Source organism: Lissotriton helveticus, chromosome 5_1, assembly GCF_964261635.1.
Source record: "Lissotriton helveticus chromosome 5_1, aLisHel1.1, whole genome shotgun sequence".
Lineage (NCBI taxonomy): Eukaryota > Metazoa > Chordata > Amphibia > Caudata > Salamandridae > Lissotriton > Lissotriton helveticus.
Window position 1 is genome coordinate 1,935,577,874 of NC_136065.1, and position 15,529 is coordinate 1,935,593,402.

Genomic DNA, 15,529 nt, shown 5'->3' on the forward strand with positions numbered 1-15,529 from the left:
AAAGTATAAAGACGAACTCACAGTTTCTGTGAGTACGGTAAAGATATATGTTTATTGTTTAAATCTCTGTTACATTGCAAGTTTCGTCATCATGCCTATCTTTTCTAAGTTACGTAAAATAGGGACTAAAAAGGGTTTCCTGGAAAAGGATGTTCCCCTTCCTCCCCGAGATACCCCAGGACATTTTATGTATACAAAACATGGGGTTGGTGCAATTGTCTATTGTGATTTATGGGTAGATTACACCAAAGATCTTGAACATAAATATAGGTGGCCTGAGACAGGGACTTTTGCCATGGAATGTATACTGAAATTAGAGGAACAGTTGTGGAAGAAAAAGGGGGTCCGCCAGTCACAAAGTGACTCGGTGGAATTATGGAGAAAAGAAGCCCATAGGAGGCAACAGAAAGAATTGCATAAAGTTGAAAAGGGTAAGAGAATGTCAGAACAGGCCATGAATGAACAATTACAAGAAATGGGGAGAGAAGTAGTTAGTGAAAGGAATGAAAGAGAACAGTCAGCCATTTCTACTGGTCTTTATCCTGTATTGCCATCTGCACCCGAACACATTAACATTGCACCACCTAAGACACAACCTACTGCCCCATTACCAGAGGATACCTTCACCAATTTCCTCTTAGAGACCCCACCTCCATATGAGGTTCCAGTAATTCAACCCCCTCCGCCACCGCCACCTCCTGCACAACAGGACACACTGCCTCCCGCCCCAAAGGAGGGTGCCGAAGGTCCGGAGCCAGGTAAAACGATTCTCGATTGCCCCTATGACCCGACCCCGAGCACCACAGGGGAGGCGGGCCGAATAAGTAAAATACTTCATAATTCATAGGAAGCAATAAAACATCTACCAGCGATTGACACGTTTCTTCAGACGGCCTCTGAGTTTCGTCGTACTGGAGAGAACTCACGGGCCATTAACGCTATGACTACATGAAGATCGCACCCTGTAAAAATGCACATGTATAGGTTCCTCCTTTGTTGTTTCAAAAAACACATACAAGCAGAGGAAAAAAATGTACCAGTTTCCCTTTTTGACTTATTGGATTCCGCATCTGACCACACCAGTCTAGACCTCATGAATGATGCACTAGACAGGTTCACCCGTAAGGTGACCCGTATTTTACAAGACTTACAAACAGACGAAGAAAATAAGAAACCTGAGGGGGACTTTACAGAACCAACTAAAAAAGCCCTACCTGTTCGCTTTTCCGCCCCTATTTCACGACCACCCCCGCCTCCATTCCTCTTAGGCATTCTGAACGGCCATCTCCGGATGAATTATTTGAAAATACATCTAACACATTAGACTATTGGTTGAACCAGGAACCCCCGCTTACACCGGAGGAGGAGGAAATAGCCAGAACTGCGACCCTATGGGTCTCTCAATATAAGATATATGACAGTGATCTCATAGCCCGACTCTTTTTAGCATTACCACGCTCACATCAAAGATTAGCGAGTCTCTACATGGTACAGCATCTCATCACTCTCAATGACATTTTTTTTAAATATGATCCAAGACTAGAAGATTTTTGTCTGACTGCGCTGATAACATGTTCCTCCACAATGGTTCAGTTTTTCTCAACAGATTCATAGATTTTAAACAGGAATACCAGAAAGCGGTTGAATATAGATTCACTGATACTTGTGGACCAGTTAATAGACTTCCTCAAACACGCCAGTTCCCCATGAGGGAGGTCCACCCCAGAGCTGACGCAGATGGCGCGTTACAACGCGTTTTTGTTTATGTACCCTTGACAAAACTTGAATTACTAAGGATAAAAGAGATGGTCCCCCCTCACTCAGAAGATCCTGCTGGATTTTTTAAGGAATTAGGAGATGTATTAATGATGGGAACATATACTCTTTCTGATATCACAGCAATTCTGAAATTATTGTTGCCCTCAGGTATATATGACAAACTACGAGAAAAAGATTGGGAGGTGGCAGGCGAACACATTAGATGGACCGAACTTCAGAATGACGAAAATACTAGGATAGCAGGTCAAGGTATAGGAGCCAGACTCAAGGCACTCCCTGGCACTATTTTGAAGGTGTAACCACAGTTATTGATAGTAAAAAAGGAGGACTGGGATGCCATTTCCTCCTGCAAACAGAAACATGGTGAAGACATAGGAGATTATTATACAAGACTTGAAAAATGTTTTGCGGTAAATAGCGGTCTTACGCCGACAAGCGAAGCTTACCCGCATCTGTTTGTTTCCAAATTAGTAGACAACACCTTGCCAGCTATAAAGGAAAGAGTACTGAAGGTAGAAAGTACCTGGCAAGCCCATACACCGCCACAGGTGTTACAAATGCTACAATACCATCAAAACCGCATTAGGGATGAAGACGAAAATGATAAGAAGCGCATGAAAGACACAAAGATGAAAGCATTAGTGGCCCAGACTGCACCCCAGTGCCAACAGACACCAGGTAACCAGACAAACACGAAGGGTACTTGCAACTATTGCAAAAAGACGGGACACTTCGTTAAAGACTGTCCTGTCTTAAAACACAATTTGGCCACTGGTAAGACACAGCCCCGTCCATATCAGCCAAAACAGAATGCCCCACAAGGCACTTCAGCACCTTCAGTTCCACCGACAGAACGAATGGCCCAAATGTACATTGGAGGCGATGGCTCTACTGAATACTACCCAGATATTTCATGATGTTGCCCCTGGAGAGAAGATGACAAACTGCCCCTAATCCCCATCCCAGTAGACCACAAAGGTCCATTTGTAGAGGTCCGACTTCTTGGGGAGGATAGAAAGTTTCTACTAGACACTGGGGCCAGTAAAACAACAATAAGCCATCAAGAGTTCTCAGAGGCTCCTCTCTCGGGTTCAAAAAGTATTTCTCTGGGTTTCTCCGGACAGCCTGTGACAAACGTCACATCAAAACCACTGCCCTTGCAGGTTGGTCCCCTCACGACAACTACAGATCTTATATTGACAAAATCATGTCCAGAAAATTTGCTTGGTATCAAGACATTGAAAGAATTGGGAGCTGTTATTGTTTGCTCACCTAAGGATGTCAGGTTATTTCTACGAGATTTTAAGGGCCACTACACCAGTAGAGAATTAGACGAACGTTTGAAAGATTTGCCACACACCCTTTGGGCCACTGATTCCACCACAGTAGGGTGTATGGAAATAACACCTCACAAGGTTACACTGAAGGAGGGAGCCCAACTGCCACGCATAAGACAATACAAAATTCCACCTCAAGCTGAACAGGCAATAATGTTAATTATTCAGGATCTAATACAGTCAGGTGTGGTTAAAGAAACGATTTCTAATGTTTGTAATTCCCCAGTTTTAGCAGTTCATAAAAAAGTGGAACTGGGAACACCCCCTGTCTATAGACTAGTGGTGGATTTGAGAGAACTTAATAAATGTGTCATTTCCCAACACCCCGTGTTCCCAGACATCTCCACGCTACTCACAGCCATAGATGCAGAAGCAACACACTTCACTGTCATTGACTTAAAAAATGCATTCTTCAGTATGCCCATTCACTCAGACAGCCAATACCTTTTCGGCTTCTCCCTACAAGGACGAAGCTTCCAATTCACAAGAGCTCCCCAAGGTTTCACCGAAAGTCCAAGTGTATATAGCCAAGTGTTAAAAAGACAATTGGATACTGTTCAAATGCCTACAGATACAGCCATATTGCAATATGTTGATGACATCCTCATTACGGCCAGATCTGACCCAGCCTGCGCTGAAGCATCATTGCTGGTACTAAAGTTCCTAGCTGCAAATGGCCATAAAGTTTCCCCTGGTAAGCTCCAATTTTGTTTGCAGCAAGTGGCATACTTAGGGCACTTGCTGTCAAAAGAGGGTAGGCAGCTTACACAGGAACGCATCCAACTTATACAACAAATGCCACAACCAACAACACAGAAACAAGTCCAAGCCTTTGTTGGTCTTACCTCATATTGTAGGTAGTGGATCCCGCAATTTGCCTTCATTGCTAAACCATTAGTGCAGCTGACAACACTTGAAGCTGGCGCTACTCCAAAATCACCCTGGACGGATGAACACACACAAGCTTTTCAGTCTCTTAAAAAGGCTATGTGTCAAGCCCCAGTGTTGGCAACACCTGATTATACCAAAGATTTTACCTTGTTTGTAACAGAAAGCTCAGGTACAGCCCTGTCGGTCCTGACCCAACTTCAGGCGGACAGGCATAGACCATGTGGTTATTTTTCCAGTACATTGGATCCAGTGGCACAAGCATTACCTGCCTGTCTAAAGTCAGTGGCAGCTACTGCACAGGCTATTAGACAAAGCGATACTATTGTATTGGGACATCATCTGGTAGTCCAGGTCCCACACGCTGTGGAACTTCTCCTAAACAGAACGCAAACACAACATCTGACAATAGCCAGACTCACAGGATACGAGATGACACTTTTTCAGCCACACATTGAGATCCGACGATGCAACATTTTAAACCCAGCAACACTATTGCCACTTACCTCTCCTGCTGAACAACTTCACGATTGTATCGATACAATGGATTTAGTGACCAAACCCAGACCAGATTTACAAGATACGCCCCTTTCTGAGGCAGAGATGACACTTTTTGTTGATGGTTCTTGCATGAGACTCCCCACTGGAGAACTGGCAGCAGCTTATGCCGTCACAAATGGTATAAGCACTTTGGAAGCACACAAAATAGAGATACTGTCAGCACAGGCAGCCAAACTAGTAGCACTAACACGAGCATGTCACTTAGCAAAAGGAAAATCAGTTAACATCTACACTGACTCACAATACGCTTTCGGGGTTGTACACAACTTCGGCACATTATGGAGAGAGAGAGGATTTCTCACATCACATGGGTCTAAAATACAACATGCTGCACTCATCACTGCCCTCTTGGAGGCTAGCCAATTACCAACAACTATAGCGGTGCTGAAATGTACGGCACACACAAAAGGAACAGATGAAATATCGAAAGGAAATGATTTCGCAGACAATGCAGTCAAACTGGCGGCGAACACAGAATTGAATATACTACACCGCCAATACGCAATGCGAGACCCCTTTTCTGACATCCAGGATGTCCAAAGTCACACCACACCACAGGAACTGCTAGAATGGAAAGAAAAAGGAGGGGTCCTTACAGACCAGGGTTGGATGACACCTGGGAGAGCAGTATGGCTACTGCCGGATGCTATGGTTCAGGTTATAGTAAACACCATACATGGACCAGCGCATCTGGGAGAAAAAGCAATGTTAGATAGCATACAGAACATATGGCATAACAAACATTTGGGAGCTGCAGCCAAACAAAAAGTAAAAACATGCATGATTTGTAACCAGTTCAACCCAGGTAAAGGCACGAAGGTGGAGCAGGGTGGATTCCAACCCCCTGACCATCCATTTGAAGCTCTCCAGATGGACTATATTCAGATGGAGAGATGTAGAGGTTACAAGTATGTACTGGTGGTGGTGTGCCCGTTAACAAGGTGGACTGAAGCTTACCCCGTCCCTGACTATACCGCCACGACGACTGCTAAGGTTCTAGTAAGAGAGTACTTCCCACGCTATGGGTTGCCAAGAGTCATATATTCAGACAATGGCCAACCTTTCTCTTCCGAGCTAATGAAACATGTCTCCCTTCTATTAGGATACACTTGGAAATTTCATTGTGTGAGACACCCCCAGGCAGCAGGATTGGTAGAAAGACACAATCAGGCTCTTAAAACTAAGTTAGCCAAAATTACAGCAGAAAAGGGCGTAGATTGGGTGACTGCCTTACCAGTAGCCCTGTTCTATATGCGAATGGTACCACACTCCCGAATATGATTAGCACCATTCAAAATGTTTTTTGGCAGACCACCAAACATGTGGGGAGTTCCTAGACCAAAATCTATTACTGATGTAGTTAGCAGAATATTGACTGATTACCTGGCTTCCTTGATGTCTGCACTCCGTTCTTGTCGTTCACAGGTGACTGCAGCCTTCCCAGACAAAACCAACCCTGAAGAACACACCATCCGACCTGGGGATTGGGTCTTGGTCCGCAACTTCGACAGGACAAATCCCCTCCAGCCCAGGTGGAGAGAGCGGAAATTGGTACTCCTAACTACGCGAACTGCGGTGAAGGTCGAAGGCAGAAAAGGCTGGTTGCATGCCAGTCATTGTAAAAAGTACTTTGGAGACATAGACTCCGTTGCCAGCGATATTGCCAAACCTAGTGACACTGTGACTGAACAGTCCTCATTGCCCTTGGAACAGACCCCACAACAGGAATATAAATCAAAGTTGAGGTCCGCCACCCGGACTCTGGCTGATTAAGTCCACAGACATAGGTCCAGTGGTGAAGTGGTCAGAGCATGGGGGCAGACTCAGACACCCTGACTATGTGGGAGAAAGAGAAAGTGAGGCGCCTAAAGAAGAATGTTAAGAAGTTGCATAGCGGCCCTATCATATGTTTGATCATACTGTTTCTCTTGATAACCATCATGACGTGTCTCGGTTGGGTCCTCCACATTGCTTTCCCGCCAGCACCACATACCTCTCATGCACCTAACAACACTCAGGAGCACACGCACAACGACCTGCCCCCTCATGAGCTAGCTCATAGGCTAGCCATCCGGAACAATACCTTTATACTGATGCTACACTATACGCATCAGGCCAGCAATATCACAGATTGCTGGATATGTGGCTGCCTCCCACCTCATCAGAAGAAGGGAGGGATGCCTCTCTTCCCCTTCCCTTTTTCTTATAATGGAACTTGCGAGGCCTGGTTCGCCCTAATAACAGCCGACGGGACTACCCCCACCTCCTGCCCTGATGGAAATAATTCATGCAAGAATGGGTGGCCTTGGGGGGACTTAAATAAGGTCCTTAATGCTGTCTGCTACCCAAATGAGGATGGAGATCCTCAGGCGAGAGGTACAGTCCTAGAAAGCTAAGAATACAAGCAGGGGAACATGACCATGTCCTACAGGATATTCCATACCAAACTTAAAAAGAATGCTGGGCCCCCTTCCATCTCGGTCTCAACAGTAAAAGGGCACCTGTACGTCCGGAAAAATGGCTCTGTCACATTAGGACACAGTGACTGCCATACCACTGTGAGTTTTGAAGACAAGGGAAAATCATAATTTCTAGCATCTCGCCATACTTATTTCATCTGCGGGCAAACGGCCTATGTGCGGCTGCCCTTGAACTGGGGGGGGACGTGCTATATAGCATTTCTGCTACCTCCTGTCTTTGTGGCCCCATCCACTTACCACCGAGACCTCCTAGTGCCCCATGTTAGACATAAAAGAATGATCGACACCTCCGGGGTTGATCAAACGGAAACTACATGGGAACAATATACAGACTTCAACAAAGGACTCTTTTTCTTTATTGGCCCTGTGCAGAACAGCAAGCTCATACGCAAGTTGACAAGGACCTTAGAGGCTATTTTAAATCAGACGGCGTCTGCCCTGGGGAACTTGACTCAGGAACAGTCTGCTATAAGATTGGTTGCTCTCCAAAACCGCCTTGTCCTTGACGTCATCCTCGCTGACAGAGGCGGAGCCTGTAGAATTATTGACTCTAGCTGCTGTGTTTTCATTCCTGATAACTCTCCGTCTGTATATACGGCTATAACAAAATTACACCAGAGAGCCGCCAGCCTACATCAAGAACATGACACTTGGACATGGTCTGACTGGTTTTGGACAATAATATCATCCTGGGGATGGAAACTGCTGTCAGCAGCAGGCATAATATTCCTGGTAATAACTGGATGCTGCCTTTACATCCAATGTGGCCCTGCCCTGTGAGGGCTATGCGCTGCAAGCTGCATTCCTAAACCACATATCCAGCAGAAAGAAATCGAAACAATTATGCTATAGGAATGCATAGACAATCTCAAGCAAATTGAGATATAAATACAGGTACACTCTGGGGCAAGGAGGGAATGAGGACATAAATTAACAATTGTGCCCCATCGTTTCCCTTCTCTGCCTGTTTGCCATTTTGATTCAGACAGCACCCATTTTGCTTGTGTCATCCATTTTGTCTCCAGACCTACGAGCAAGACATCCTGCACCTGGCCCCTCCGTTCATTGACCACACATTCTTGTGGTTCGGCCAATTCCGAGAACCAACAGGGTAGTTCCTGTTTTAAGAGATAGTTCCTGTTCTTGACTCTAAGCCAGAGATAAACCCCCCGGCTGAGGAAGGACCTTCAACTGAAAGGAGCACATTTCGACACATCGCATGCACTCGCACAAGACACAAGACACACCCATACCTTGACATATCTGGTTGGAAATTACTGCTTGTCACTTCCTTTTTCTTCTTTTTGCCTACTGCCTGAAACTGTATAAATATTCTGCTGTGTGAATAAGAACAATTGTTACTTACCTGTAAACAGGTGGTTCTCCAGTATTGGTGTCTTTCATAGATTCACATGCTTGAATATTCCCCGTCGTCGAAGTGGGAGTCCTACGGTAAATAAAATAGCAATAATGCTAAATATATATATATATATGAAACATAATACATAATAAAAGAAGAGGAAATACAACTGAAAACCTCCAAAATGATTCCCACATAGGAATGCATGGTAAAGAGAAAAACTACTTGTAACACGTTAGTGTCATTATGTTAGTCCAAATTACTGCCAATCAGGCGCCAGCACCCTCTAGAACCTTCTCCTCAGAAGCTCAAGCCCTCAGATTTTCGTAGCACCAAAGTGACCAAGAGTGCATGAGGAGAAGAGCGCCTCTGAGGGGAGGAGGGTGGGTCGCATGTGAATCTATGATAGACACCAATACTGGAGAACCACCTGTTTTACAGGTAAGTAACAATTGTTCTTCTCCAGTATTAGGGGTGTCTTTCATAGATTCGCATGCTTGAATAGAATAGAAAGCAGTAACCTCCTAAAACTAAGATTGCCAGGCAGATAAGGAAGACAGTAATAATAATACAGTCATGTAAAACATCAGTAGCAATCACAGCAAAAACACCAAGGAGGGGGGAACAGAGGCTCACCTTATTAAAAAAGATGACAAAGCACTGCCTGTCCCACTGCGGTATCCGCTTCATTGATGGCATCCAAACAGTAGTGTTTGGTGAAGGTGTGCCTGCTGGACCATGTCGCTGCACGGCAGATCTGATGAAGTGGCACCCCAGCAAACAAGGCGGAGGATGAAGACATCGCCCTCGTAGAATGAGCCCTCACTGAAGACTGCAACGGTTTGCCAGCTTGTAGATGACAGAAGGTAATGGCTGAAGAAAGCCAACGGGTAATCGTAGGTTTGGAAACTGGATGCCCCTTACGCGGTCGTCCGTAAGCAATGAACAGTTGATCGGACTTGCGGAAGGAGGCAGTTCTGGCAATGTAAAATTTAAGGCATCTTTTGATGTCCAAAGAATGCAAGCGCTGCTCCGCCGGAGACCTTGGGTCCGGAAAGAAAGTTCTTAGGAACACAGGCTCATTTAGATGAAAATCCGTAGGCACTTTAGGTAGGAAAGAAGGGTTGGTGAGGAGCGCCACTCCGTTAGGTTTGAACTGGAGATAAGGCGGCTGGACAGTAAAAGCGTGAAGGTCGCTCACGCGACGAGAAGAAGTCAAAGCCAAAAGCAGCGCAACCTTCCAGGTGAGGAATTTGATATCAGCCTTGTGGATAGGTTCAAATGGTGAATTCATAGGTTGAGAGAGGACAACATTGAGGTGCCAAGATGGAGGAGGGCGCCGAACAGGTGGGAATTTTCGGAAAAGCCCTTTGAAGAATTGACGTATGATTCTGGACGAACAGAGGGAAGAAGAGCCATCGTGTTGAAAACGAGAGATTGCAGCTAGGAAAACCCTCAAGGTAGCATGTGAAAGTCCTGACTGAGCACGACTTAAGAAGAACGGAAGAAGCTGTTCCGGAGTGGAATGGATGGGGTGGACATTCGCTGCCACGCACCAATGACAGAACCTCTTCCACTTGAGTTTGTAAGTTTTGATGGTAGACGGAGCCCTAGCATGAGCAAGGATGTCCCTGCATTCCTGAGAGATGTTCAAGTCTGCGAATTCAAGGTGCTCAGGTTCCATGCCAACAATTGTAGCGTGGAGGGGTTCGGATGGCACACTTGGCCCCTGTCCATCGTTAGGATGTCTGGACGTGGACGCAGAGGAATGGGCTCGCACTGGGACAGCAGAAGTAATTCCGAAAACCATGCCTGTCTGGGCCAACGAGGTGCGATAAATAGGATGTGGCAGGGCTGTCTCCGCATTTTCCACAGCACCCGCGGTACTAATGGGATCGGCGGAAATGCGTAAGCGAATAGATCGCACCAATTGATCAAAAGGGCATTCCCGCATGACGCGGGGTGGGGATGCTAACTTGCGTAAGACGGGCATTTTCGATTCTCCGGTGTCGCAAAGAGGTCTAGAGGTGGGCGACCCCATTGGCGGAACACAAAATCCAGAGTCGGCTGGTGCAGTTCCCATTCGTGTGTTGAGGAAGTGGACCTGCTCAGAGAGTCCGCCAGGATGTTGGACACGCCCGGCAGATGGACAGCTGTCAAGGTGATCTGATGACGGAGAGCCCAATCCCAGATCGACTGGGCTAAGCGAGACAGATGTGGAGACTTGGTCCCTCCCTGTTTGTTCACGTAGTGCATGCTGGTGGTATTGTCCGTTTGGATAAGCACTGACTCACCGTGAACTACAGGAAGGAATGACTTGAGCGCTAGGAAGATCGCCATCAATTCCAGTCTGTTGATATGCCACTTGTGTTGGGGCGGAGTCCATTTGCCTTTGATGGATAGGCCTTGGAGATGAGCGCCCCACCCCTCCAGAGAGGCGACCGTCGTGAGCGTGAGATCTGGTGCGTGAACGAGGAACGACGTTCCCGTCTCCAGATCGGTGGGCTGCGCCCACCAAAGCAAGCTCTTTCTCATGCGGGCTGTGACAGCAACTAGGTAGTTGAAGGACCCGGAGACCTGACGCCACTGTAAGTCCAGTTCCTCTTGGATGGGACGGGTTCGCAATCTGCAATTTGGGATCAATGCGATACAAGATGATGCCATCCCCAAGAATGACTTTAACGTCCGAACAGAAACGGACTGTCTTTTTCGAATGAGGGAGACTAGACGAAGGATCTTCTGTCGCCGCTCGTGCGAGACGAACGCTTTTGAAAGTTTCGTGTCTAAGATCGCTCCCAAGACATTTCTGGTTTGCAGAGGCGCAAACTGTGACTTTTCGACGTTGATGGTCAACCCCAGTGACTGAAACACTTGTTGGCAAAGACGAGTCTCCTGGCATAGTTGATGGTGGGATTGAGACTTGAGGCGACAATCGTCCAAATATGGAAAGATTTGAACTCCTTGGAGACGCAGGTGAGCCATCACAGGGGCCAGTACCTTTGTGAATACAGGAGGAGCTGATCGCAGCCCGAAGGGCAAGACCTTGAACTGATAGTGCATTTGTCCCACCTTGAAACGCAGGTACTGGCGATGTTGTTGGGTAATTGGGACATGAAAGTACGCGTCTTGAAGGTCTATGGTGGTCATAAAATCCTCGCTGGATAGAAGACGCAGGATTTCCAGCAATGTCAGCATGCGGAAGGATTGGCACTTTAGGAATTGGTTGAGAGCCCTCAAATCCAGAATGGGTCGCTAATCTCCGGTCTTCTTGAGTATGAGGAAGAATCAAGAGTAAAACCCCTCTCCCCTTTGATGTTTCGGGACCACCTCGACTGCACCCTTTAAAACAAGAAGACGGACTTGATGGTAAAGCTCCTCGAGGTGTGGAGGAGGCGGGCCAAAAGGTGGAGTACGAGGAGGAATCTCGGCGAATTCTAAGGTGTGACCCCGCCGTACAATGTCCAAAACCCAGCGGTCCGAGGTGATGGAGGACCACTGAGAATAAAACAGAGAGATTCGACCTCCAACAGTTTGGGGATGACAAAAGTCATTGGCGCTTAGGAGTGGATCCGCGATAGGAGGACTTTCCCCTATAGGGTCTGGAGGGCTGCTGACGATTCTGCTGAGTGGAAGCGTAACGTTGGTTGCCCTGATTGTAGGAGCGGTACTGTTGCCCTCCTCAAAAATTGGTAGAAGCGCCGCGTCCGCGTGCACCTCGAAAGGACTGCTTCCGGAATTGCAACGTGCCCAAAGACTTAGCCGTATCGGTGTCCTTCTTAATGGACTCCAGGGCGTCATCGATGTGAGATCCGAAGAGCGACTCACCATCATAAGGCATATCGAGTATCTTGGATTGTACTTCCTGCCGGAAAGAGGTGGATTTTAACCAACCCTGGCGTCGTAGGGCAGCTGCACTTGCAAGCAGACGGAACCCTGTATTAGCAATATCGACTGCACAGTCGATCATTTCCTCCGACGCTCTCTGGCCATCATGAAGAATCTGCTGAGCGTCCGCCCTGGAAGCATCAGGTATGAGATCCATCAAAGCAGATATGTCCGACCACATCTGCCGGTCATAGCGTCCCAAAATGGCCAAGGCATTGGCCGCTCGGACAGAAGTGGAAGCCATGGTTGAAAACTTGCGGCCAATAGTGTCTAGGAGTCGACCCTCTCTATCAGGAGGTGCGGTGATTGGAGACGCTGGGTTCCGGGCTCGACGCTGTGCAGCTTGAGTGACTACTGAGTCCGGTTTAGGCTGAGAAATTAAGCAAGCCGGAGTACCAGTTGGTGGCTTGTATTTTTTCTCAAGGCGCGGTATTTGAACAGGCAACAAATTTGGAGCTTGCATGAGTTTTATCCCCTTTGTCTTTAAAATCATAGAGGAAACAGTCCTCCTCATGTTGTGACCTAGGTAGCTTGAAACGCTGAGCCGCTTTATCCATTAGTAGATGAAAACTGGCGATATCTACAGGAGGTGATTCGCCAGAGTTTCCTGGCTGAGGAGAGGGCGTCTGCATTCCGCCATATCCTGGTCGCCTGCATCATCGTCCGAATTGTCAGGGACCTCTCCGTCCTCACGTTCTGGGACTGCCTCATCATCTGCATCCTGCCGATAAACCGTAGTATGGATTCTGATTGACGTCTGAACCTGAGACGACGTTGTGGGTGGTAACGATGGCGGAAGAGACGGTGGAGGCAACACAACGGCAGCAGGAGATGGCACAGGAGCATCTTGCGGCGTTGCTGGGAAACGACGGTTATAATCATCCAGCATATGTTGGAGATTAGAGATCAAGGTTAATGGTATCATAGCCATAGGCACCTGGACCAGCTGTTCCTCCTGGTGAGAGTCTTGGTCTCCGCCATCTTCGTCAGTGTCAGACTCGTGACATTTGATAATCAAATCAGAGGGACTACGGGCCGCCCCAAACATGTCACCTTCATTTTCAGAGTCAGTGTCATGCTCAGAGGTATTGGCAAACATTGGAGAAGGTGGTTGCGGCTCTGGAGCAGAGATCTGTTGGCACGGAGCCTTATTGCGACGATGGGATGTAGCAGTAGATGATCCTGAAGTCTTCAAAGGCACTATTGGCAATGAGACAAAGGAAGCCGATGCCACCGTTGACGGCGCCGTCGACGCTATCGTGAACGGAGCTGATTTGGCTGTCGACGAAGATAATTTTGAAGAACTCATCGTCGACGGTATGGCCGCCGACGGAGTCGTCATCAGGGCCATTGTTGACGGGCGATCCATCTTAGACGAAACCGTCAACCATACAGTCGCCGACGGTGCAGCCGTCGACGGTGCAGTCGTCGACGCAGGCAGAACCTCCGTAGACGGAGTCCTCATCGACGGGCTTTTGGTCGACGGAGTCTTCGTCGACGAGACCTTGGTCGACGGAGCCGTCGACGACAAAGATTTCTTCGAGACTTTCGTCGACGAGGATTCTTTCTTCTTCGTCGACGAGGTGATGGGAATCGTCGACGGGACAGGCTTAGTTGGCAAAGAAACTCTCGTCGACGTGAAGGCTGTCGACGAGACCGTCGTCGACGAAGTAAAGGCTGATGTCGTCGTCAGCGTCGTCGTCGACGAAGCAGACATAGCGGTTCTCGTCGTCGGAACGCTCGTAGACGCTCCCGTCGACGACAGAACTCTAAGAGGCGTGGAAACACCCCGAGAGGCAGTAGAAGACGCCTGAGAGCCAGGTCTCGTGGGCATAGTGGTAGGAGGAGTGGTAGGAGACACCACAGAAGCCAGAGGCAGGGCCAATTTCTTCTTTTTGAGGAAAGGAGATGGCAAATCCTGTACACTACCACGCTTAGAGGCTGCTGAAGAAGGACCAGATTGTAAACTTTCAGCATCTGACAGGGCAGAATCCTTGTCCTTTAGACGTTGAAGCCAAAGGAGAAGACGGCCTTCTCTCTCCTTGAGAGTCTTAGTAGAAAAAGTTCTACAGAACTTGCAGCTGCCAGCCTCATGATCCGGGTATAAACAATAGATACACTTCTGGTGGGGGTCCTTCTCAAAAAGACGCAGCTTCCCACAAGAAGAGCAAGGTCTGAATAAAGACTTCTTACTTGACATGTTGAATAAACTGGAAGTAGTAGAGTTGAGGTGAAGAACTGAGCAGATCTCAGGGAGACTCCCTTCACACGACGTGCGGTAGAAAATCTGAGGGCTTGAGCTTCTGAGGAGAAGGTTCTAGAGGGTGCTGGTGCCTGATTGGCTGTACTTTGGACTAACATAATGACACTAACGTGTTACAAGTAGTTTTTCTCTTTACCATGCATTCCTATGTAGGAATCATTTTGGAGGTTTTCAGTTGTATTTCCTCTTCTTTTATTATATATTATGTTTCATATATATATATATATATTTAGCATTATTGCTATTTTATTTACCGTGGGACTCCCACTTCGACGACGGGGAATATTCAAGCATGTGAATCTATGAAAGACACCCCTAATACTGGAGGAAACATCAGACCACTCCTGAACCCGCTTGGTGAAGGAACTCTCCCTTAACTCGAGTTATTGAATAAATCCATCTTTACTCGAATACCACGGACTCCTCTCGTTACTTAAGCTAAAGTATTTAATAATAAAGAAATTCTAAGATAAGGTAATATTAATTATTTACCACAATGTCCCCAATCCCGCATAAAATACATCTTTCGTAACAGGAAAAGCACACATTCCCCCAAAATTCTAGTTGTCTGTGACGCTAATAACATCATCACAGACCTCGTAGCAAAATTCCCTGGAAGCACCCATGATGCATACATTTTCAGACACAGTGGCATATACCAAAGGTTAGAAAGAGTTGACTTTGATGATGGATACCTCCTAGGTAATGATAATACCAGTCCCCAGATAAATGTTTTACCACTTGTATGTCTGTAAGCATATAACCTCACCATCATATATCTCACAACAGGTGACAGTACGTATACCCTGCTCTGCAATATGCACCAGAGACAGTCTGGAAAATCGTGGCAACATGTGCCATGCTGCACGACATGGCCTGCAGGGGTGGATTGCCCATGGAGGTTTCGGACACAGATTCAGAGGATGAGGACCCTTGACCACCTGCCCTACATCAAAGGGATGGTAGCGCTGCAGCA

General features: G+C 47.2%; 1 long non-coding RNA gene across 44 annotated transcripts in view; it reads right to left on the reverse strand.

Moving 5' to 3' along the window:
• LOC144756055 (uncharacterized) overlaps positions 1-15,529 on the reverse strand; it is a 1,542,626-nt gene that overhangs the window by 1,447,448 nt on the left and 79,649 nt on the right. The gene's annotated exons all lie outside the window — the stretch shown is intronic.